Raw genomic sequence first — 23723 nt, 5'->3', positions numbered from 1 at the left:
GTCTTTCTGGCCACACAAAGGGAGGGACAGAGAAAGACACTGCGGATACCAAAGAGAAAGAGACAGACAGACATTCCGAATAACACGAGGCAGAGACAGAGACTGAGGGAAAACCGAGACTGCGAGAGAAACCGAGAGGGATGTAGACAGCCAGGGAAACGGAGACTGAGATGAAGAGAGAGACTTGCATGAAAGTGCGTTCTGCTGTGTAAAGAAATTCCCTGCAGTGTAAAAATGTTCCCTGTTATATAAAATTGTTCCCTCTTGTGTAAAGATGGTCGCTGTTGTGTACAGATTCTCCCTGTTGTTTAGAGATTTTGTGTCCTTTGTAAAGATGTCCGCTATTGAATAATGTGTTTCCTGTTGTGTTAAGGTTCTCCGCGTTGTGTAACGGTGTTCCGTTTTGTGTGATGGTATTCCCGTTTGTGTAAAGGCCAAGAGCACCATCTGGTGCTGGCGACGCGGCGCTGCAGGATGCGTTGAGAGAAAGGGGAAGGCCAAGGCTGCTGCAAGTTTGCAGCATTTGCAGCTTATGTTGGTGCGAATAAAGTGTTTTGAAAGTTGTGTTGCAGTTTCTAGTGTTTATTGCAAGAAGGAAGTTGCTGTAAGTAAAGCATAAAGTGTGATAAAAAAACCTGACGCACTGAGCCTGAAATTTATCGTAACTATAAGAGGAGAGAACAATAGAAAAAATTTGCCCTCCTGATCACATCTTCCTCAGACTGATGGTATGAAAAACACATCTGACTCTCATCCTGAAGTCAGAGTCCAGATCCCCTCCCCCACCCTTTTCTTTTGCAGAATGCATCTTCTCTGAACCATGTCAGAATGTAACTTTCGCTGTCTGGATTGGTTAGATTGAAAAAAAGATACTCGTGTTCAATTAATCGGATTGCAGCACAGGAGCAAATGGGAGGTGCTGTTCAACCGGCAAGTTCGGAAGAGCGAACGGGGAAGCGACGGAGAGATGGTGGGTGCGAGAGTGACAGCGGTCGATAGATTGCAAGAAATGGGAGAAAGAAAAATGGTGTATACCTGAATAACTGAGAGGCAGCAGGTGTGGAGACGAGTGAGTGAACGGTCTGATTTCAGTTGGTTGGGTGACGGTGTTTGTAGTGTTCGGTGCGCGGCTCAGGCCAATGTACGGACCAGAGGAAACTCTGCGAATCAGATCTGCCTGTCAATAGCAACTGAATGAAAAGGTGACACAAAACCGGCATCCCTGCACGGTTTACTGCAGCGACGAAATTTATTAATGTCGCAATATCTGGCAGCGGTGGGATTCGAACCCACGCCCCCGAAGAGACTGGAGCCTTAGTCCAGCGCCTTAGACCGCTCGGCCACGCTACCACATGCAAACGTTGCGGAATTTGAAACTATTACCTGGTGATTGAAATGTGGCATGGTCTTGCAAATAACAGGGGAAACAAGAGGAAATTAAATTCGTGGACTGCAAACTCACTTCTGATGCAACCCAGTAGATCAGAAGAAGCTACGTCTTCACAGGGCAACTCTAATAAATAGATGTTTGCTGGAACACACCCATTGTAAATTTCATTCATAATTTATCCCTGTTGTGTATTGCAAGCAGGAAGTTGGTGTAAGTAAAGTGTGATAAAAATAAATGCGTTTGATTGTGGCTAGCAATAGAGGAATTTATTGCTGGTGTAAATAAGAACGCAACTAGCAGAGGATGGTTTCGATCCATCGACCTCTGGGTTATGGGCCCAGCACGCTTCCGCTGCGCCACTCTGCTGCCGGCTGGTGTGGGATCCCGGCTGGTGCTCAGGTTCCGATGCCCCACAGTGCTGTGTGTTAGCGAGACACATTTCAGCATCCAGGCTGTGTTGAAAACTATCGAACGGCCCTCAATCCGCCCAGAGACCCGGACCCCGCAGCAGCCGAGTTTGCAGGCTAACTTGGCTGCACAATGTCACAAGGACACTCAGTATTACACCACCGACAATGGGACGGACAAAAAATGACACACAAAAAACCGGCAAGGGTCTTTCTGGCCACACAAAGGGAGGGACAGAGAAAGACACTGCGGATACCAAAGAGAAAGAGACAGACAGACATTCCGAATAACACGAGGCAGAGACAGAGACTGAGGGAAAACCGAGACTGCGAGAGAAACCGAGAGGGATGTAGACAGCCAGGGAAACGGAGACTGAGATGAAGAGAGAGACTTGCATGAAAGTGCGTTCTGCTGTGTAAAGAAATTCCCTGCAGTGTAAAAATGTTCCCTGTTATATAAAATTGTTCCCTCTTGTGTAAAGATGGTCGCTGTTGTGTACAGATTCTCCCTGTTGTTTAGAGATTTTGTGTCCTTTGTAAAGATGTCCGCTATTGAATAATGTGTTTCCTGTTGTGTTAAGGTTCTCCGTGTTGTGTAACGGTGTTCCGTTTTGTGTGATGGTATTCACGTTTGTGTAAAGGCCAAGATCACCATCTGGTGCTGGCGACGCGGCGCTGCAGGATGCGTTGAGAGAAAGGGGAAGGCCAAGGCTGCTGCAAGTTTGCAGCATTTGCAGCTTATGTTGGTGCGAATAAAGTGTTTTGAAAGTTGTGTTGCAGTTTCTAGTGTTTATTGCAAGAAGGAAGTTGCTGTAAGTAAAGCATAAAGTGTGATAAAAAAACCTGACGCACTGAGCCTGAAATTTATCGTAACTATAAGAGGAGAGAACAATAGAAAAAATTTGCCCTCCTGATCACATCTTCCTCAGACTGATGGTATGAAAAACACATCTGACTCTCATCCTGAAGTCAGAGTCCAGATCCCCTCCCCCACCCTTTTCTTTTGCAGAATGCATCTTCTCTGAACCATGTCAGAATGTAACTTTCGCTGTCTGGATTGGTTAGATTGAAAAAAAGATACTCGTGTTCAATTAATCGGATTGCAGCACAGGAGCAAATGGGAGGTGCTGTTCAACCGGCAAGTTCGGAAGAGCGAACGGGGAAGCGACGGAGAGATGGTGGGTGCGAGAGTGACAGCGGTCGATAGATTGCAAGAAATGGGAGAAAGAAAAATGGTGTATACCTGAATAACTGAGAGGCAGCAGGTGTGGAGACGAGTGAGTGAACGGTCTGATTTCAGTTGGTTGGGTGACGGTGTTTGTAGTGTTCGGTGCGCGGCTCAGGCCAATGTACGGACCAGAGGAAACTCTGCGAATCAGATCTGCCTGTCAATAGCAACTGAATGAAAAGGTGACACAAAACCGGCATCCCTGCACGGTTTACTGCAGCGACGAAATTTATTAATGTCGCAATATCTGGCAGCGGTGGGATTCGAACCCACGCCCCCGAAGAGACTGGAGCCTTAGTCCAGCGCCTTAGACCGCTCGGCCACGCTACCACATGCAAACGTTGCGGAATTTGAAACTATTACCTGGTGAATGAAATGTGGCATGGTCTTGCAAATAACAGGGGAAACAAGAGGAAATTAAATTCGTGGACGGCAAACTCACTTCTGATGCAACCCAGTAGATCAGAAGAAGCTACGTCTTCACAGGGCAACTCTAATAAATAGATGTTTGCTGGAACACACCCATTGTAAATTTCATTCATAATTTATCCCTGTTGTGTATTGCAAGCAGGAAGTTGGTGTAAGTAAAGTGTGATAAAAATAAATGCGTTTGATTGTGGCTAGCAATAGAGGAATTTATTGCTGGTGTAAATAAGAACGCAACTAGCAGAGGATGGTTTCGATCCATCGACCTCTGGGTTATGGGCCCAGCACGCTTCCGCTGCGCCACTCTGCTGCCGGCTGGTGTGGGATCCCGGCTGGTGCTCAGGTTCCGATGCCCCACAGTGCTGTGTGTTAGCGAGACACATTTCAGCATCCAGGCTGTGTTGAAAACTATCGAACGGCCCTCAATCCGCCCAGAGACCCGGACCCCGCAGCAGCCGAGTTTGCAGGCTAACTTGGCTGCACAATGTCACAAGGACACTCAGTATTACACCACCGACAATGGGACGGACAAAAAATGACACACAAAAAACCGGCAAGGGTCTTTCTGGCCACACAAAGGGAGGGACAGAGAAAGACACTGCGGATACCAAAGAGAAAGAGACAGACAGACATTCCGAATAACACGAGGCAGAGACAGAGACTGAGGGAAAACCGAGACTGCGAGAGAAACCGAGAGGGATGTAGACAGCCAGGGAAACGGAGACTGAGATGAAGAGAGAGACTTGCATGAAAGTGCGTTCTGCTGTGTAAAGAAATTCCCTGCAGTGTAAAAATGTTCCCTGTTATATAAAATTGTTCCCTCTTGTGTAAAGATGGTCGCTGTTGTGTACAGATTCTCCCTGTTGTTTAGAGATTTTGTGTCCTTTGTAAAGATGTCCGCTATTGAATAATGTGTTTCCTGTTGTGTTAAGGTTCTCCGTGTTGTGTAACGGTGTTCCGTTTTGTGTGATGGTATTCACGTTTGTGTAAAGGCCAAGATCACCATCTGGTGCTGGCGACGCGGCGCTGCAGGATGCGTTGAGAGAAAGGGGAAGGCCAAGGCTGCTGCAAGTTTGCAGCATTTGCAGCTTATGTTGGTGCGAATAAAGTGTTTTGAAAGTTGTGTTGCAGTTTCTAGTGTTTATTGCAAGAAGGAAGTTGCTGTAAGTAAAGCATAAAGTGTGATAAAAAAACCTGACGCACTGAGCCTGAAATTTATCGTAACTATAAGAGGAGAGAACAATAGAAAAAATTTGCCCTCCTGATCACATCTTCCTCAGACTGATGGTATGAAAAACACATCTGACTCTCATCCTGAAGTCAGAGTCCAGATCCCCTCCCCCACCCTTTTCTTTTGCAGAATGCATCTTCTCTGAACCATGTCAGAATGTAACTTTCGCTGTCTGGATTGGTTAGATTGAAAAAAAGATACTCGTGTTCAATTAATCGGATTGCAGCACAGGAGCAAATGGGAGGTGCTGTTCAACCGGCAAGTTCGGAAGAGCGAACGGGGAAGCGACGGAGAGATGGTGGGTGCGAGAGTGACAGCGGTCGATAGATTGCAAGAAATGGGAGAAAGAAAAATGGTGTATACCTGAATAACTGAGAGGCAGCAGGTGTGGAGACGAGTGAGTGAACGGTCTGATTTCAGTTGGTTGGGTGACGGTGTTTGTAGTGTTCGGTGCGCGGCTCAGGCCAATGTACGGACCAGAGGAAACTCTGCGAATCAGATCTGCCTGTCAATAGCAACTGAATGAAAAGGTGACACAAAACCGGCTTCCCTGCACGGTTTACTGCAGCGACGAAATTTATTAATGTCGCAATATCTGGCAGCGGTGGGATTCGAACCCACGCCCCCGAAAAGACTGGAGCCTTAGTCCAGCGCCTTAGACCGCTCGGCCACGCTACCACATCCAAACGTTGTGGAATTTGAAACTATTACCTGGTGATTGAAATGTGGCATGGTCTTGCAAATAACAGGGGAAACAAGAGGAAATTAAATTCGTGGACTGCAAACTCACTTCTGATGCAACCCAGTAGATCAGAAGAAGCTACGTCTTCACAGGGCAACTCTAATAAATAGATGTTTGCTGGAACACACCCATTGTAAATTTCATTCATAATTTATCCCTGTTGTGTATTGCAAGCAGGAAGTTGGTGTAAGTAAAGTGTGATAAAAATAAATGCGTTTGATTGTGGCTAGCAATAGAGGAATTTATTGCTGGTGTAAATAAGAACGCAACTAGCAGAGGATGGTTTCGATCCATCGACCTCTGGGTTATGGGCCCAGCACGCTTCCGCTGCGCCACTCTGCTGCCGGCTGGTGTGGGATCCCGGCTGGTGCTCAGGTTCCGATGCCCCACAGTGCTGTGTGTTAGCGAGACACATTTCAGCATCCAGGCTGTGTTGAAAACTATCGAACGGCCCTCAATCCGCCCAGAGACCCGGACCCCGCAGCAGCCGAGTTTGCAGGCTAACTTGGCTGCACAATGTCACAAGGACACTCAGTATTACACCACCGACAATGGGACGGACAAAAAATGACACACAAAAAACCGGCAAGGGTCTTTCTGGCCACACAAAGGGAGGGACAGAGAAAGACACTGCGGATACCAAAGAGAAAGAGACAGACAGACATTCCGAATAACACGAGGCAGAGACAGAGACTGAGGGAAAACCGAGACTGCGAGAGAAACCGAGAGGGATGTAGACAGCCAGGGAAACGGAGACTGAGATGAAGAGAGAGACTTGCATGAAAGTGCGTTCTGCTGTGTAAAGAAATTCCCTGCAGTGTAAAAATGTTCCCTGTTATATAAAATTGTTCCCTCTTGTGTAAAGATGGTCGCTGTTGTGTACAGATTCTCCCTGTTGTTTAGAGATTTTGTGTCCTTTGTAAAGATGTCCGCTATTGAATAATGTGTTTCCTGTTGTGTTAAGGTTCTCCGTGTTGTGTAACGGTGTTCCGTTTTGTGTGATGGTATTCACGTTTGTGTAAAGGCCAAGATCACCATCTGGTGCTGGCGACGCGGCGCTGCAGGATGCGTTGAGAGAAAGGGGAAGGCCAAGGCTGCTGCAAGTTTGCAGCATTTGCAGCTTATGTTGGTGCGAATAAAGTGTTTTGAAAGTTGTGTTGCAGTTTCTAGTGTTTATTGCAAGAAGGAAGTTGCTGTAAGTAAAGCATAAAGTGTGATAAAAAAACCTGACGCACTGAGCCTGAAATTTATCGTAACTATAAGAGGAGAGAACAATAGAAAAAATTTGCCCTCCTGATCACATCTTCCTCAGACTGATGGTATGAAAAACACATCTGACTCTCATCCTGAAGTCAGAGTCCAGATCCCCTCCCCCACCCTTTTCTTTTGCAGAATGCATCTTCTCTGAACCATGTCAGAATGTAACTTTCGCTGTCTGGATTGGTTAGATTGAAAAAAAGATACTCGTGTTCAATTAATCGGATTGCAGCACAGGAGCAAATGGGAGGTGCTGTTCAACCGGCAAGTTCGGAAGAGCGAACGGGGAAGCGACGGAGAGATGGTGGGTGCGAGAGTGACAGCGGTCGATAGATTGCAAGAAATGGGAGAAAGAAAAATGGTGTATACCTGAATAACTGAGAGGCAGCAGGTGTGGAGACGAGTGAGTGAACGGTCTGATTTCAGTTGGTTGGGTGACGGTGTTTGTAGTGTTCGGTGCGCGGCTCAGGCCAATGTACGGACCAGAGGAAACTCTGCGAATCAGATCTGCCTGTCAATAGCAACTGAATGAAAAGGTGACACAAAACCGGCATCCCTGCACGGTTTACTGCAGCGACGAAATTTATTAATGTCGCAATATCTGGCAGCGGTGGGATTCGAACCCACGCCCCCGAAGAGACTGGAGCCTTAGTCCAGCGCCTTAGACCGCTCGGCCACGCTACCACATGCAAACGTTGCGGAATTTGAAACTATTACCTGGTGAATGAAATGTGGCATGGTCTTGCAAATAACAGGGGAAACAAGAGGAAATTAAATTCGTGGACGGCAAACTCACTTCTGATGCAACCCAGTAGATCAGAAGAAGCTACGTCTTCACAGGGCAACTCTAATAAATAGATGTTTGCTGGAACACACCCATTGTAAATTTCATTCATAATTTATCCCTGTTGTGTATTGCAAGCAGGAAGTTGGTGTAAGTAAAGTGTGATAAAAATAAATGCGTTTGATTGTGGCTAGCAATAGAGGAATTTATTGCTGGTGTAAATAAGAACGCAACTAGCAGAGGATGGTTTCGATCCATCGACCTCTGGGTTATGGGCCCAGCACGCTTCCGCTGCGCCACTCTGCTGCCGGCTGGTGTGGGATCCCGGCTGGTGCTCAGGTTCCGATGCCCCACAGTGCTGTGTGTTAGCGAGACACATTTCAGCATCCAGGCTGTGTTGAAAACTATCGAACGGCCCTCAATCCGCCCAGAGACCCGGACCCCGCAGCAGCCGAGTTTGCAGGCTAACTTGGCTGCACAATGTCACAAGGACACTCAGTATTACACCACCGACAATGGGACGGACAAAAAATGACACACAAAAAACCGGCAAGGGTCTTTCTGGCCACACAAAGGGAGGGACAGAGAAAGACACTGCGGATACCAAAGAGAAAGAGACAGACAGACATTCCGAATAACACGAGGCAGAGACAGAGACTGAGGGAAAACCGAGACTGCGAGAGAAACCGAGAGGGATGTAGACAGCCAGGGAAACGGAGACTGAGATGAAGAGAGAGACTTGCATGAAAGTGCGTTCTGCTGTGTAAAGAAATTCCCTGCAGTGTAAAAATGTTCCCTGTTATATAAAATTGTTCCCTCTTGTGTAAAGATGGTCGCTGTTGTGTACAGATTCTCCCTGTTGTTTAGAGATTTTGTGTCCTTTGTAAAGATGTCCGCTATTGAATAATGTGTTTCCTGTTGTGTTAAGGTTCTCCGTGTTGTGTAACGGTGTTCCGTTTTGTGTGATGGTATTCACGTTTGTGTAAAGGCCAAGATCACCATCTGGTGCTGGCGACGCGGCGCTGCAGGATGCGTTGAGAGAAAGGGGAAGGCCAAGGCTGCTGCAAGTTTGCAGCATTTGCAGCTTATGTTGGTGCGAATAAAGTGTTTTGAAAGTTGTGTTGCAGTTTCTAGTGTTTATTGCAAGAAGGAAGTTGCTGTAAGTAAAGCATAAAGTGTGATAAAAAAACCTGACGCACTGAGCCTGAAATTTATCGTAACTATAAGAGGAGAGAACAATAGAAAAAATTTGCCCTCCTGATCACATCTTCCTCAGACTGATGGTATGAAAAACACATCTGACTCTCATCCTGAAGTCAGAGTCCAGATCCCCTCCCCCACCCTTTTCTTTTGCAGAATGCATCTTCTCTGAACCATGTCAGAATGTAACTTTCGCTGTCTGGATTGGTTAGATTGAAAAAAAGATACTCGTGTTCAATTAATCGGATTGCAGCACAGGAGCAAATGGGAGGTGCTGTTCAACCGGCAAGTTCGGAAGAGCGAACGGGGAAGCGACGGAGAGATGGTGGGTGCGAGAGTGACAGCGGTCGATAGATTGCAAGAAATGGGAGAAAGAAAAATGGTGTATACCTGAATAACTGAGAGGCAGCAGGTGTGGAGACGAGTGAGTGAACGGTCTGATTTCAGTTGGTTGGGTGACGGTGTTTGTAGTGTTCGGTGCGCGGCTCAGGCCAATGTACGGACCAGAGGAAACTCTGCGAATCAGATCTGCCTGTCAATAGCAACTGAATGAAAAGGTGACACAAAACCGGCATCCCTGCACGGTTTACTGCAGCGACGAAATTTATTAATGTCGCAATATCTGGCAGCGGTGGGATTCGAACCCACGCCCCCGAAGAGACTGGAGCCTTAGTCCAGCGCCTTAGACCGCTCGGCCACGCTACCACATGCAAACGTTGCGGAATTTGAAACTATTACCTGGTGAATGAAATGTGGCATGGTCTTGCAAATAACAGGGGAAACAAGAGGAAATTAAATTCGTGGACGGCAAACTCACTTCTGATGCAACCCAGTAGATCAGAAGAAGCTACGTCTTCACAGGGCAACTCTAATAAATAGATGTTTGCTGGAACACACCCATTGTAAATTTCATTCATAATTTATCCCTGTTGTGTATTGCAAGCAGGAAGTTGGTGTAAGTAAAGTGTGATAAAAATAAATGCGTTTGATTGTGGCTAGCAATAGAGGAATTTATTGCTGGTGTAAATAAGAACGCAACTAGCAGAGGATGGTTTCGATCCATCGACCTCTGGGTTATGGGCCCAGCACGCTTCCGCTGCGCCACTCTGCTGCCGGCTGGTGTGGGATCCCGGCTGGTGCTCAGGTTCCGATGCCCCACAGTGCTGTGTGTTAGCGAGACACATTTCAGCATCCAGGCTGTGTTGAAAACTATCGAACGGCCCTCAATCCGCCCAGAGACCCGGACCCCGCAGCAGCCGAGTTTGCAGGCTAACTTGGCTGCACAATGTCACAAGGACACTCAGTATTACACCACCGACAATGGGACGGACAAAAAATGACACACAAAAAACCGGCAAGGGTCTTTCTGGCCACACAAAGGGAGGGACAGAGAAAGACACTGCGGATACCAAAGAGAAAGAGACAGACAGACATTCCGAATAACACGAGGCAGAGACAGAGACTGAGGGAAAACCGAGACTGCGAGAGAAACCGAGAGGGATGTAGACAGCCAGGGAAACGGAGACTGAGATGAAGAGAGAGACTTGCATGAAAGTGCGTTCTGCTGTGTAAAGAAATTCCCTGCAGTGTAAAAATGTTCCCTGTTATATAAAATTGTTCCCTCTTGTGTAAAGATGGTCGCTGTTGTGTACAGATTCTCCCTGTTGTTTAGAGATTTTGTGTCCTTTGTAAAGATGTCCGCTATTGAATAATGTGTTTCCTGTTGTGTTAAGGTTCTCCGTGTTGTGTAACGGTGTTCCGTTTTGTGTGATGGTATTCACGTTTGTGTAAAGGCCAAGATCACCATCTGGTGCTGGCGACGCGGCGCTGCAGGATGCGTTGAGAGAAAGGGGAAGGCCAAGGCTGCTGCAAGTTTGCAGCATTTGCAGCTTATGTTGGTGCGAATAAAGTGTTTTGATAGTTGTGTTGCAGTTTCTAGTGTTTATTGCAAGAAGGAAGTTGCTGTAAGTAAAGCATAAAGTGTGATAAAAAAACCTGACGCACTGAGCCTGAAATTTATCGTAACTATAAGAGGAGAGAACAATAGAAAAAATTTGCCCTCCTGATCACATCTTCCTCAGACTGATGGTATGAAAAACACATCTGACTCTCATCCTGAAGTCAGAGTCCAGATCCCCTCCCCCACCCTTTTCTTTTGCAGAATGCATCTTCTCTGAACCATGTCAGAATGTAACTTTCGCTGTCTGGATTGGTTAGATTGAAAAAAAGATACTCGTGTTCAATTAATCGGATTGCAGCACAGGAGCAAATGGGAGGTGCTGTTCAACCGGCAAGTTCGGAAGAGCGAACGGGGAAGCGACGGAGAGATGGTGGGTGCGAGAGTGACAGCGGTCGATAGATTGCAAGAAATGGGAGAAAGAAAAATGGTGTATACCTGAATAACTGAGAGGCAGCAGGTGTGGAGACGAGTGAGTGAACGGTCTGATTTCAGTTGGTTGGGTGACGGTGTTTGTAGTGTTCGGTGCGCGGCTCAGGCCAATGTACGGACCAGAGGAAACTCTGCGAATCAGATCTGCCTGTCAATAGCAACTGAATGAAAAGGTGACACAAAACCGGCATCCCTGCACGGTTTACTGCAGCGACGAAATTTATTAATGTCGCAATATCTGGCAGCGGTGGGATTCGAACCCACGCCCCCGAAGAGACTGGAGCCTTAGTCCAGCGCCTTAGACCGCTCGGCCACGCTACCACATGCAAACGTTGCGGAATTTGAAACTATTACCTGGTGAATGAAATGTGGCATGGTCTTGCAAATAACAGGGGAAACAAGAGGAAATTAAATTCGTGGACGGCAAACTCACTTCTGATGCAACCCAGTAGATCAGAAGAAGCTACGTCTTCACAGGGCAACTCTAATAAATAGATGTTTGCTGGAACACACCCATTGTAAATTTCATTCATAATTTATCCCTGTTGTGTATTGCAAGCAGGAAGTTGGTGTAAGTAAAGTGTGATAAAAATAAATGCGTTTGATTGTGGCTAGCAATAGAGGAATTTATTGCTGGTGTAAATAAGAACGCAACTAGCAGAGGATGGTTTCGATCCATCGACCTCTGGGTTATGGGCCCAGCACGCTTCCGCTGCGCCACTCTGCTGCCGGCTGGTGTGGGATCCCGGCTGGTGCTCAGGTTCCGATGCCCCACAGTGCTGTGTGTTAGCGAGACACATTTCAGCATCCAGGCTGTGTTGAAAACTATCGAACGGCCCTCAATCCGCCCAGAGACCCGGACCCCGCAGCAGCCGAGTTTGCAGGCTAACTTGGCTGCACAATGTCACAAGGACACTCAGTATTACACCACCGACAATGGGACGGACAAAAAATGACACACAAAAAACCGGCAAGGGTCTTTCTGGCCACACAAAGGGAGGGACAGAGAAAGACACTGCGGATACCAAAGAGAAAGAGACAGACAGACATTCCGAATAACACGAGGCAGAGACAGAGACTGAGGGAAAACCGAGACTGCGAGAGAAACCGAGAGGGATGTAGACAGCCAGGGAAACGGAGACTGAGATGAAGAGAGAGACTTGCATGAAAGTGCGTTCTGCTGTGTAAAGAAATTCCCTGCAGTGTAAAAATGTTCCCTGTTATATAAAATTGTTCCCTCTTGTGTAAAGATGGTCGCTGTTGTGTACAGATTCTCCCTGTTGTTTAGAGATTTTGTGTCCTTTGTAAAGATGTCCGCTATTGAATAATGTGTTTCCTGTTGTGTTAAGGTTCTCCGTGTTGTGTAACGGTGTTCCGTTTTGTGTGATGGTATTCACGTTTGTGTAAAGGCCAAGATCACCATCTGGTGCTGGCGACGCGGCGCTGCAGGATGCGTTGAGAGAAAGGGGAAGGCCAAGGCTGCTGCAAGTTTGCAGCATTTGCAGCTTATGTTGGTGCGAATAAAGTGTTTTGAAAGTTGTGTTGCAGTTTCTAGTGTTTATTGCAAGAAGGAAGTTGCTGTAAGTAAAGCATAAAGTGTGATAAAAAAACCTGACGCACTGAGCCTGAAATTTATCGTAACTATAAGAGGAGAGAACAATAGAAAAAATTTGCCCTCCTGATCACATCTTCCTCAGACTGATGGTATGAAAAACACATCTGACTCTCATCCTGAAGTCAGAGTCCAGATCCCCTCCCCCACCCTTTTCTTTTGCAGAATGCATCTTCTCTGAACCATGTCAGAATGTAACTTTCGCTGTCTGGATTGGTTAGATTGAAAAAAAGATACTCGTGTTCAATTAATCGGATTGCAGCACAGGAGCAAATGGGAGGTGCTGTTCAACCGGCAAGTTCGGAAGAGCGAACGGGGAAGCGACGGAGAGATGGTGGGTGCGAGAGTGACAGCGGTCGATAGATTGCAAGAAATGGGAGAAAGAAAAATGGTGTATACCTGAATAACTGAGAGGCAGCAGGTGTGGAGACGAGTGAGTGAACGGTCTGATTTCAGTTGGTTGGGTGACGGTGTTTGTAGTGTTCGGTGCGCGGCTCAGGCCAATGTACGGACCAGAGGAAACTCTGCGAATCAGATCTGCCTGTCAATAGCAACTGAATGAAAAGGTGACACAAAACCGGCATCCCTGCACGGTTTACTGCAGCGACGAAATTTATTAATGTCGCAATATCTGGCAGCGGTGGGATTCGAACCCACGCCCCCGAAGAGACTGGAGCCTTAGTCCAGCGCCTTAGACCGCTCGGCCACGCTACCACATGCAAACGTTGCGGAATTTGAAACTATTACCTGGTGAATGAAATGTGGCATGGTCTTGCAAATAACAGGGGAAACAAGAGGAAATTAAATTCGTGGACGGCAAACTCACTTCTGATGCAACCCAGTAGATCAGAAGAAGCTACGTCTTCACAGGGCAACTCTAATAAATAGATGTTTGCTGGAACACACCCATTGTAAATTTCATTCATAATTTATCCCTGTTGTGTATTGCAAGCAGGAAGTTGGTGTAAGTAAAGTGTGATAAAAATAAATGCGTTTGATTGTGGCTAGCAATAGAGGAATTTATTGCTGGTGTAAATAAGAACGCAACTAGCAGAGGATGGTTTCGATCCATCGACCTCTGGGTTATGGGCCCAGCACGCTTCCGCTGCGCCACTCTGCTGCCGGCTGGTGTGGGATCCCGGCTGGTGCTCAGGTTCCGATGCCCCACAGTGCTGTGTGTTAGCGAGACACATTTCAGCATCCAGGCTGTGTTGAAAACTATCGAACGGCCCTCAATCCGCCCAGAGACCCGGACCCCGCAGCAGCCGAGTTTGCAGGCTAACTTGGCTGCACAATGTCACAAGGACACTCAGTATTACACCACCGACAATGGGACGGACAAAAAATGACACACAAAAAACCGGCAAGGGTCTTTCTGGCCACACAAAGGGAGGGACAGAGAAAGACACTGCGGATACCAAAGAGAAAGAGACAGACAGACATTCCGAATAACACGAGGCAGAGACAGAGACTGAGGGAAAACCGAGACTGCGAGAGAAACCGAGAGGGATGTAGACAGCCAGGGAAACGGAGACTGAGATGAAGAGAGAGACTTGCATGAAAGTGCGTTCTGCTGTGTAAAGAAATTCCCTGCAGTGTAAAAATGTTCCCTGTTATATAAAATTGTTCCCTCTTGTGTAAAGATGGTCGCTGTTGTGTACAGATTCTCCCTGTTGTTTAGAGATTTTGTGTCCTTTGTAAAGATGTCCGCTATTGAATAATGTGTTTCCTGTTGTGTTAAGGTTCTCCGTGTTGTGTAACGGTGTTCCGTTTTGTGTGATGGTATTCACGTTTGTGTAAAGGCCAAGATCACCATCTGGTGCTGGCGACGCGGCGCTGCAGGATGCGTTGAGAGAAAGGGGAAGGCCAAGGCTGCTGCAAGTTTGCAGCATTTGCAGCTTATGTTGGTGCGAATAAAGTGTTTTGAAAGTTGTGTTGCAGTTTCTAGTGTTTATTGCAAGAAGGAAGTTGCTGTAAGTAAAGCATAAAGTGTGATAAAAAAACCTGACGCACTGAGCCTGAAATTTATCGTAACTATAAGAGGAGAGAACAATAGAAAAAATTTGCCCTCCTGATCACATCTTCCTCAGACTGATGGTATGAAAAACACATCTGACTCTCATCCTGAAGTCAGAGTCCAGATCCCCTCCCCCACCCTTTTCTTTTGCAGAATGCATCTTCTCTGAACCATGTCAGAATGTAACTTTCGCTGTCTGGATTGGTTAGATTGAAAAAAAGATACTCGTGTTCAATTAATCGGATTGCAGCACAGGAGCAAATGGGAGGTGCTGTTCAACCGGCAAGTTCGGAAGAGCGAACGGGGAAGCGACGGAGAGATGGTGGGTGCGAGAGTGACAGCGGTCGATAGATTGCAAGAAATGGGAGAAAGAAAAATGGTGTATACCTGAATAACTGAGAGGCAGCAGGTGTGGAGACGAGTGAGTGAACGGTCTGATTTCAGTTGGTTGGGTGACGGTGTTTGTAGTGTTCGGTGCGCGGCTCAGGCCAATGTACGGACCAGAGGAAACTCTGCGAATCAGATCTGCCTGTCAATAGCAACTGAATGAAAAGGTGACACAAAACCGGCTTCCCTGCACGGTTTACTGCAGCGACGAAATTTATTAATGTCGCAATATCTGGCAGCGGTGGGATTCGAACCCACGCCCCCGAAGAGACTGGAGCCTTAGTCCAGCGCCTTAGACCGCTCGGCCACGCTACCACATCCAAACGTTGCGGAATTTGAAACTATTACCTGGTGATTGAAATGTGGCATGGTCTTGCAAATAACAGGGGAAACAAGAGGAAATTAAATTCGTGGACTGCAAACTCACTTCTGATGCAACCCAGTAGATCAGAAGAAGCTACGTCTTCACAGGGCAACTCTAATAAATAGATGTTTGCTGGAACACACCCATTGTAAATTTCATTCATAATTTATCCCTGTTGTGTATTGCAAGCAGGAAGTTGGTGTAAGTAAAGTGTGATAAAAAATAAATGCGTTTGATTGTGGCTAGCATTGGAGGAATTTATTGCTGGTGTAAATAAGAACGCAACTAGCAGAGGATGGTTTCGATCCATCGACCTCTGGGTTATGGGCCCAGCACGCTTCCGCTGCGCCACTCTGCTGCCGGCTGGTGTGGGATCCCGGCTGGTGCTCAGGTTCCGATGCCCCACAGTGCTGTGTGTTAGCGAGACACATTTCAGCATCCAGGCTGTGTTGAAAACTATCGAACGGCCCTCAATCCGCCCAGAGACCCGGACCCCGCAGCAGCCGAGTTTGCAGGCTAACTTGGCTGCACAATGTCACAAGGACACTCAGTATTACACCACCGACAATGGGACGGACAAAAAATGACACACAAAAAACCGGCAAGGGTCTTTCTGGCCACACAAAGGGAGGGACAGAGAAAGACACTGCGGATACCAAAGAGAAAGAGACAGACAGACATTCCGAATAACACGAGGCAGAGACAGAGACTGAGGGAAAACCGAGACTGCGAGAGAAACCGAGAGGGATGTAGACAGCCAGGGAAACGGAGACTGAGATGAAGAGAGAGACTTGCATGAAAGTGCGTTCTGCTGTGTAAAGAAATTCCCTGCAGTGTAAAAATGTTCCCTGTTATATAAAATTGTTCCCTCTTGTGTAAAGATGGTCGCTGTTGTGTACAGATTCTCCCTGTTGTTTAGAGATTTTGTGTCCTTTGTAAAGATGTCCGCTATTGAATAATGTGTTTCCTGTTGTGTTAAGGTTCTCCGTGTTGTGTAACGGTGTTCCGTTTTGTGTGATGGTATTCACGTTTGTGTAAAGGCCAAGATCACCATCTGGTGCTGGCGACGCGGCGCTGCAGGATGCGTTGAGAGAAAGGGGAAGGCCAAGGCTGCTGCAAGTTTGCAGCATTTGCAGCTTATGTTGGTGCGAATAAAGTGTTTTGAAAGTTGTGTTGCAGTTTCTAGTGTTTATTGCAAGAAGGAAGTTGCTGTAAGTAAAGCATAAAGTGTGATAAAAAAACCTGACGCACTGAGCCTGAAATTTATCGTAACTATAAGAGGAGAGAACAATAGAAAAAATTTGCCCTCCTGATCACATCTTCCTCAGACTGATGGTATGAAAAACACATCTGACTCTCATCCTGAAGTCAGAGTCCAGATCCCCTCCCCCACCCTTTTCTTTTGCAGAATGCATCTTCTCTGAACCATGTCAGAATGTAACTTTCGCTGTCTGGATTGGTTAGATTGAAAAAAAGATACTCGTGTTCAATTAATCGGATTGCAGCACAGGAGCAAATGGGAGGTGCTGTTCAACCGGCAAGTTCGGAAGAGCGAACGGGGAAGCGACGGAGAGATGGTGGGTGCGAGAGTGACAGCGGTCGATAGATTGCAAGAAATGGGAGAAAGAAAAATGGTGTATACCTGAATAACTGAGAGGCAGCAGGTGTGGAGACGAGTGAGTGAACGGTCTGATTTCAGTTGGTTGGGTGACGGTGTTTGTAGTGTTCGGTGCGCGGCTCAGGCCAATGTACGGACCAGAGGAAACTCTGCGAATCAGATCTGCCTGTCAATAGCAACTGAATGAAAAGGTGACACAAAACCGGCTTCCCTGCACGGTTTACTGCAGCGACGAAATTTATTAATGTCGCAATATCTGGCAGCGGTGGGATTCGAACCCACGCCCCCGAAGAGACTGGAGCCTTAGTCCAGCGCCTTAGACCGCTCGGCCACGCTACCACATCCAAACGTTGCGGAATTTGAAACTATTACCTGGTGATTGAAATGTGGCATGGTCTTGCAAATAACAGGGGAAACAAGAGGAAATTAAATTCGTGGACTGCAAACTCACTTCTGATGCAACCCAGTAGATCAGAAGAAGCTACGTCTTCACAGGGCAACTCTAATAAATAGATGTTTGCTGGAACACACCCATTGTAAATTTCATTCATAATTTATCCCTGTTGTGTATTGCAAGCAGGAAGTTGGTGTAAGTAAAGTGTGATAAAAAATAAATGCGTTTGATTGTGGCTAGCATTGGAGGAATTTATTGCTGGTGTAAATAAGAACGCAACTAGCAGAGGATGGTTTCGATCCATCGACCTCTGGGTTATGGGCCCAGCACGCTTCCGCTGCGCCACTCTGCTGCCGGCTGGTGTGGGATCCCGGCTGGTGCTCAGGTTCCGATGCCCCACAGTGCTGTGTGTTAGCGAGACACATTTCAGCATCCAGGCTGTGTTGAAAACTATCGAACGGCCCTCAATCCGCCCAGAGACCCGGACCCCGCAGCAGCCGAGTTTGCAGGCTAACTTGGCTGCACAATGTCACAAGGACACTCAGTATTACACCACCGACAATGGGACGGACAAAAAATGACACACAAAAAACCGGCAAGGGTCTTTCTGGCCACACAAAGGGAGGGACAGAGAAAGACACTGCGGATACCAAAGAGAAAGAGACAGACAGACATTCCGAATAACACGAGGCAGAGACAGAGACTGAGGGAAAACCGAGACTGCGAGAGAAACCGAGAGGGATGTAGACAGCCAGGGAAACGGAGACTGAGATGAAGAGAGAGACTTGCATGAAAGTGCGTTCTGCTGTGTAAAGAAATTCCCTGCAGTGTAAAAATGTTCCCTGTTATATAAAATTGTTCCCTCTTGTGTAAAGATGGTCGCTGTTGTGTACAGATTCTCCCTGTTGTTTAGAGATTTTGTGTCCTTTGTAAAGATGTCCGCTATTGAATAATGTGTTTCCTGTTGTGTTAAGGTTCTCCGTGTTGTGTAACGGTGTTCCGTTTTGTGTGATGGTATTCACGTTTGTGTAAAGGCCAAGATCACCATCTGGTGCTGGCGACGCGGCGCTGCAGGATGCGTTGAGAGAAAGGGGAAGGCCAAGGCTGCTGCAAGTTTGCAGCATTTGCAGCTTATGTTGGTGCGAATAAAGTGTTTTGAAAGTTGTGTTGCAGTTTCTAGTGTTTATTGCAAGAAGGAAGTTGCTGTAAGTAAAGCATAAAGTGTGATAAAAAAACCTGACGCACTGAGCCTGAAATTTATCGTAACTATAAGAGGAGAGAACAATAGAAAAAATTTGCCCTCCTGATCACATCTTCCTCAGACTGATGGTATGAAAAACACATCTGACTCTCATCCTGAAGTCAGAGTCCAGATCCCCTCCCCCACCCTTTTCTTTTGCAGAATGCATCTTCTCTGAACCATGTCAGAATGTAACTTTCGCTGTCTGGATTGGTTAGATTGAAAAAAAGATACTCGTGTTCAATTAATCGGATTGCAGCACAGGAGCAAATGGGAGGTGCTGTTCAACCGGCAAGTTCGGAAGAGCGAACGGGGAAGCGACGGAGAGATGGTGGGTGCGAGAGTGACAGCGGTCGATAGATTGCAAGAAATGGGAGAAAGAAAAATGGTGTATACCTGAATAACTGAGAGGCAGCAGGTGTGGAGACGAGTGAGTGAACGGTCTGATTTCAGTTGGTTGGGTGACGGTGTTTGTAGTGTTCGGTGCGCGGCTCAGGCCAATGTACGGACCAGAGGAAACTCTGCGAATCAGATCTGCCTGTCAATAGCAACTGAATGAAAAGGTGACACAAAACCGGCTTCCCTGCACGGTTTACTGCAGCGACGAAATTTATTAATGTCGCAATATCTGGCAGCGGTGGGATTCGAACCCACGCCCCCGAAGAGACTGGAGCCTTAGTCCAGCGCCTTAGACCGCTCGGCCACGCTACCACATCCAAACGTTGCGGAATTTGAAACTATTACCTGGTGATTGAAATGTGGCATGGTCTTGCAAATAACAGGGGAAACAAGAGGAAATTAAATTCGTGGACTGCAAACTCACTTCTGATGCAACCCAGTAGATCAGAAGAAGCTACGTCTTCACAGGGCAACTCTAATAAATAGATGTTTGCTGGAACACACCCATTGTAAATTTCATTCATAATTTATCCCTGTTGTGTATTGCAAGCAGGAAGTTGGTGTAAGTAAAGTGTGATAAAAAATAAATGCGTTTGATTGTGGCTAGCATTGGAGGAATTTATTGCTGGTGTAAATAAGAACGCAACTAGCAGAGGATGGTTTCGATCCATCGACCTCTGGGTTATGGGCCCAGCACGCTTCCGCTGCGCCACTCTGCTGCCGGCTGGTGTGGGATCCCGGCTGGTGCTCAGGTTCCGATGCCCCACAGTGCTGTGTGTTAGCGAGACACATTTCAGCATCCAGGCTGTGTTGAAAACTATCGAACGGCCCTCAATCCGCCCAGAGACCCGGACCCCGCAGCAGCCGAGTTTGCAGGCTAACTTGGCTGCACAATGTCACAAGGACACTCAGTATTACACCACCGACAATGGGACGGACAAAAAATGACACACAAAAAACCGGCAAGGGTCTTTCTGGCCACACAAAGGGAGGGACAGAGAAAGACACTGCGGATACCAAAGAGAAAGAGACAGACAGACATTCCGAATAACACGAGGCAGAGACAGAGACTGAGGGAAAACCGAGACTGCGAGAGAAACCGAGAGGGATGTAGACAGCCAGGGAAACGGAGACTGAGATGAAGAGAGAGACTTGCATGAAAGTGCGTTCTGCTGTGTAAAGAAATTCCCTGCAGTGTAAAAATGTTCCCTGTTATATAAAATTGTTCCCTCTTGTGTAAAGATGGTCGCTGTTGTGTACAGATTCTCCCTGTTGTTTAGAGATTTTGTGTCCTTTGTAAAGATGTCCGCTATTGAATAATGTGTTTCCTGTTGTGTTAAGGTTCTCCGTGTTGTGTAACGGTGTTCCGTTTTGTGTGATGGTATTCACGTTTGTGTAAAGGCCAAGATCACCATCTGGTGCTGGCGACGCGGCGCTGCAGGATGCGTTGAGAGAAAGGGGAAGGCCAAGGCTGCTGCAAGTTTGCAGCATTTGCAGCTTATGTTGGTGCGAATAAAGTGTTTTGAAAGTTGTGTTGCAGTTTCTAGTGTTTATTGCAAGAAGGAAGTTGCTGTAAGTAAAGCATAAAGTGTGATAAAAAAACCTGACGCACTGAGCCTGAAATTTATCGTAACTATAAGAGGAGAGAACAATAGAAAAAATTTGCCCTCCTGATCACATCTTCCTCAGACTGATGGTATGAAAAACACATCTGACTCTCATCCTGAAGTCAGAGTCCAGATCCCCTCCCCCACCCTTTTCTTTTGCAGAATGCATCTTCTCTGAACCATGTCAGAATGTAACTTTCGCTGTCTGGATTGGTTAGATTGAAAAAAAGATACTCGTGTTCAATTAATCGGATTGCAGCACAGGAGCAAATGGGAGGTGCTGTTCAACCGGCAAGTTCGGAAGAGCGAACGGGGAAGCGACGGAGAGATGGTGGGTGCGAGAGTGACAGCGGTCGATAGATTGCAAGAAATGGGAGAAAGAAAAATGGTGTATACCTGAATAACTGAGAGGCAGCAGGTGTGGAGACGAGTGAGTGAACGGTCTGATTTCAGTTGGTTGGGTGACGGTGTTTGTAGTGTTCGGTGCGCGGCTCAGGCCAATGTACGGACCAGAGGAAACTCTGCGAATCAGATCTGCCTGTCAATAGCAACTGAATGAAAAGGTGACACAAAACCGGCTTCCCTGCACGGTTTACTGCAGCGACGAAATTTATTAATGTCGCAATATCTGGCAGCGGTGGGATTCGAACCCACGCCCCCGAAGAGACTGGAGCCTTAGTCCAGCGCCTTAGACCGCTCGGCCACGCTACCACATCCAAACGTTGCGGAATTTGAAACTATTACCTGGTGATTGAAATGTGGCATGGTCTTGCAAATAACAGGGGAAACAAGAGGAAATTAAATTCGTGGACTGCAAACTCACTTCTGATGCAACCCAGTAGATCAGAAGAAGCTACGTCTTCACAGGGCAACTCTAATAAATAGATGTTTGCTGGAACACACCCATTGTAAATTTCATTCATAATTTATCCCTGTTGTGTATTGCAAGCAGGAAGTTGGTGTAAGTAAAGTGTGATAAAAATAAATGCGTTTGATTGTGGCTAGCAATAGAGGAATTTATTGCTGGTGTAAATAAGAACGCAACTAGCAGAGGATGGTTTCGATCCATCGACCTCTGGGTTATGGGCCCAGCACGCTTCCGCTGCGCCACTCTGCTGCCGGCTGGTGTGGGATCCCGGCTGGTGCTCAGGTTCCGATGCCCCACAGTGCTGTGTGTTAGCGAGACACATTTCAGCATCCAGGCTGTGTTGAAAACTATCGAACGGCCCTCAATCCGCCCAGAGACCCGGACCCCGCAGCAGCCGAGTTTGCAGGCTAACTTGGCTGCACAATGTCACAAGGACACTCAGTATTACACCACCGACAATGGGACGGACAAAAAATGACACACAAAAAACCGGCAAGGGTCTTTCTGGCCACACAAAGGGAGGGACAGAGAAAAACACTGCGGATACCAAAGAGAAAGAGACAGACAGACATTCCGAATAACACGAGGCAGAGACAGAGACTGAGGGAAAACCGAGACTGCGAGAGAAACCGAGAGGGATGTAGACAGCCAGGGAAACGGAGACTGAGATGAAGAGAGAGACTTGCATGAAAGTGCGTTCTGCTGTGTAAAGAAATTCCCTGCAGTGTAAAAATGTTCCCTGTTATATAAAATTGTTCCCTCTTGTGTAAAGATGGTCGCTGTTGTGTACAGATTCTCCCTGTTGTTTAGAGATTTTGTGTCCTTTGTAAAGATGTCCGCTATTGAATAATGTGTTTCCTGTTGTGTTAAGGTTCTCCGCGTTGTGTAACGGTGTTCCGTTTTGTGTGATGGTATTCCCGTTTGTGTAAAGGCCAAGAGCACCATCTGGTGCTGGCGACGCGGCGCTGCAGGATGCGTTGAGAGAAAGGGGAAGGCCAAGGCTGCTGCAAGTTTGCAGCATTTGCAGCTTATGTTGGTGCGAATAAAGTGTTTTGAAAGTTGTGTTGCAGTTTCTAGTGTTTATTGCAAGAAGGAAGTTGCTGTAAGTAAAGCATAAAGTGTGATAAAAAAAACCTGACGCATTGAGCCTGAAATTTATCGTAACTATAAGAGGAGAGAACAATAGAAAAAATTTGCCCTCCTGATCACATCTTCCTCAGACTGATGGTATGAAAAACACATCTGACTCTCATCCTGAAGTCAGAGTCCAGATCCCCTCCCCCACCCTTTTCTTTTGCAGAATGCATCTTCTCTGAACCATGTCAGAATGTAACTTTCGCTGTCTGGATTGGTTAGATTGAAAAAAAGATACTCGTGTTCAATTAATCGGATTGCAGCACAGGAGCAAATGGGAGGTGCTGTTCAACCGGCAAGTTCGGAAGAGCGAACGGGGAAGCGACGGAGAGATGGTGGGTGCGAGAGTGACAGCGGTCGATAGATTGCAAGAAATGGGAGAAAGAAAAATGGTGTATACCTGAATAACTGAGAGGCAGCAGGTGTGGAGACGAGTGAGTGAACGGTCTGATTTCAGTTGGTTGGGTGACGGTGTTTGTAGTGTTCGGTGCGCGGCTCAGGCCAATGTACGGACCAGAGGAAACTCTGCGAATCAGATCTGCCTGTCAATAGCAACTGAATGAAAAGGTGACACAAAACCGGCTTCCCTGCACGGTTTACTGCAGCGACGAAATTTATTAATGTCGCAATATCTGGCAGCGGTGGGATTCGAACCCACGCCCCCGAAAAGACTGGAGCCTTAGTCCAGCGCCTTAGACCGCTCGGCCACGCTACCACATCCAAACGTTGTGGAATTTGAAACTATTACCTGGTGATTGAAATGTGGCATGGTCTTGCAAATAACAGGGGAAACAAGAGGAAATTAAATTCGTGGACTGCAAACTCACTTCTGATGCAACCCAGTAGATCAGAAGAAGCTACGTCTTCACAGGGCAACTCTAAGAAATAGATGTTTGCTGGAACACACCCATTGTAAATTTCATTCATAATTTATCCCTGTTGTGTATTGCAAGCAGGAAGTTGGTGTAAGTAAAGTGTGATAAAAATAAATGCGTTTGATTGTGGCTAGCAATAGAGGAATTTATTGCT

The 23723-nt window shown here is 46.9% G+C and overlaps 12 non-coding genes across 12 annotated transcripts; all 12 read right to left on the bottom strand.

Moving 5' to 3' along the window:
• Positions 1–1268: 1268 nt before the first annotated feature.
• trnal-aag (transfer RNA leucine (anticodon AAG)) lies at positions 1269–1350 on the bottom strand. Its single transcript has one exon. It is a non-coding gene; the product is annotated as a tRNA-Leu (tRNA).
• Positions 1351–3273: 1923 nt separating this feature from the next.
• Positions 3274–3355, bottom strand: trnal-aag (transfer RNA leucine (anticodon AAG)). Its single transcript has one exon. It is a non-coding gene; the product is annotated as a tRNA-Leu (tRNA).
• A 1923-nt stretch (positions 3356–5278) lies between these two features.
• Positions 5279–5360, bottom strand: trnal-aag (transfer RNA leucine (anticodon AAG)). The gene has a single exon. It is a non-coding gene; the product is annotated as a tRNA-Leu (tRNA).
• Positions 5361–7283: 1923 nt separating this feature from the next.
• trnal-aag (transfer RNA leucine (anticodon AAG)) lies at positions 7284–7365 on the bottom strand. The gene has a single exon. It is a non-coding gene; the product is annotated as a tRNA-Leu (tRNA).
• A 1923-nt stretch (positions 7366–9288) lies between these two features.
• trnal-aag (transfer RNA leucine (anticodon AAG)) lies at positions 9289–9370 on the bottom strand. Its single transcript has one exon. It is a non-coding gene; the product is annotated as a tRNA-Leu (tRNA).
• A 1923-nt stretch (positions 9371–11293) lies between these two features.
• trnal-aag (transfer RNA leucine (anticodon AAG)) lies at positions 11294–11375 on the bottom strand. Its single transcript has one exon. It is a non-coding gene; the product is annotated as a tRNA-Leu (tRNA).
• A 1923-nt stretch (positions 11376–13298) lies between these two features.
• On the bottom strand, positions 13299–13380 carry trnal-aag (transfer RNA leucine (anticodon AAG)). The gene has a single exon. It is a non-coding gene; the product is annotated as a tRNA-Leu (tRNA).
• Positions 13381–15303: 1923 nt separating this feature from the next.
• On the bottom strand, positions 15304–15385 carry trnal-aag (transfer RNA leucine (anticodon AAG)). Its single transcript has one exon. It is a non-coding gene; the product is annotated as a tRNA-Leu (tRNA).
• A 1924-nt stretch (positions 15386–17309) lies between these two features.
• On the bottom strand, positions 17310–17391 carry trnal-aag (transfer RNA leucine (anticodon AAG)). Its single transcript has one exon. It is a non-coding gene; the product is annotated as a tRNA-Leu (tRNA).
• A 1924-nt stretch (positions 17392–19315) lies between these two features.
• trnal-aag (transfer RNA leucine (anticodon AAG)) lies at positions 19316–19397 on the bottom strand. The gene has a single exon. It is a non-coding gene; the product is annotated as a tRNA-Leu (tRNA).
• A 1924-nt stretch (positions 19398–21321) lies between these two features.
• On the bottom strand, positions 21322–21403 carry trnal-aag (transfer RNA leucine (anticodon AAG)). The gene has a single exon. It is a non-coding gene; the product is annotated as a tRNA-Leu (tRNA).
• A 1924-nt stretch (positions 21404–23327) lies between these two features.
• trnal-aag (transfer RNA leucine (anticodon AAG)) lies at positions 23328–23409 on the bottom strand. The gene has a single exon. It is a non-coding gene; the product is annotated as a tRNA-Leu (tRNA).
• Positions 23410–23723: the final 314 nt, after the last annotated feature.

The sequence above is a fragment of the Somniosus microcephalus genome, unplaced genomic scaffold, assembly GCF_052327205.1.
Source record: "Somniosus microcephalus isolate GS21.2 unplaced genomic scaffold, FLI_Smic_1.0 unresolved_chr3, whole genome shotgun sequence".
Taxonomy (NCBI): Eukaryota; Metazoa; Chordata; class Chondrichthyes; order Squaliformes; family Somniosidae; genus Somniosus; species Somniosus microcephalus.
This window is presented reverse-complemented; position numbering and strand designations above follow the sequence as displayed.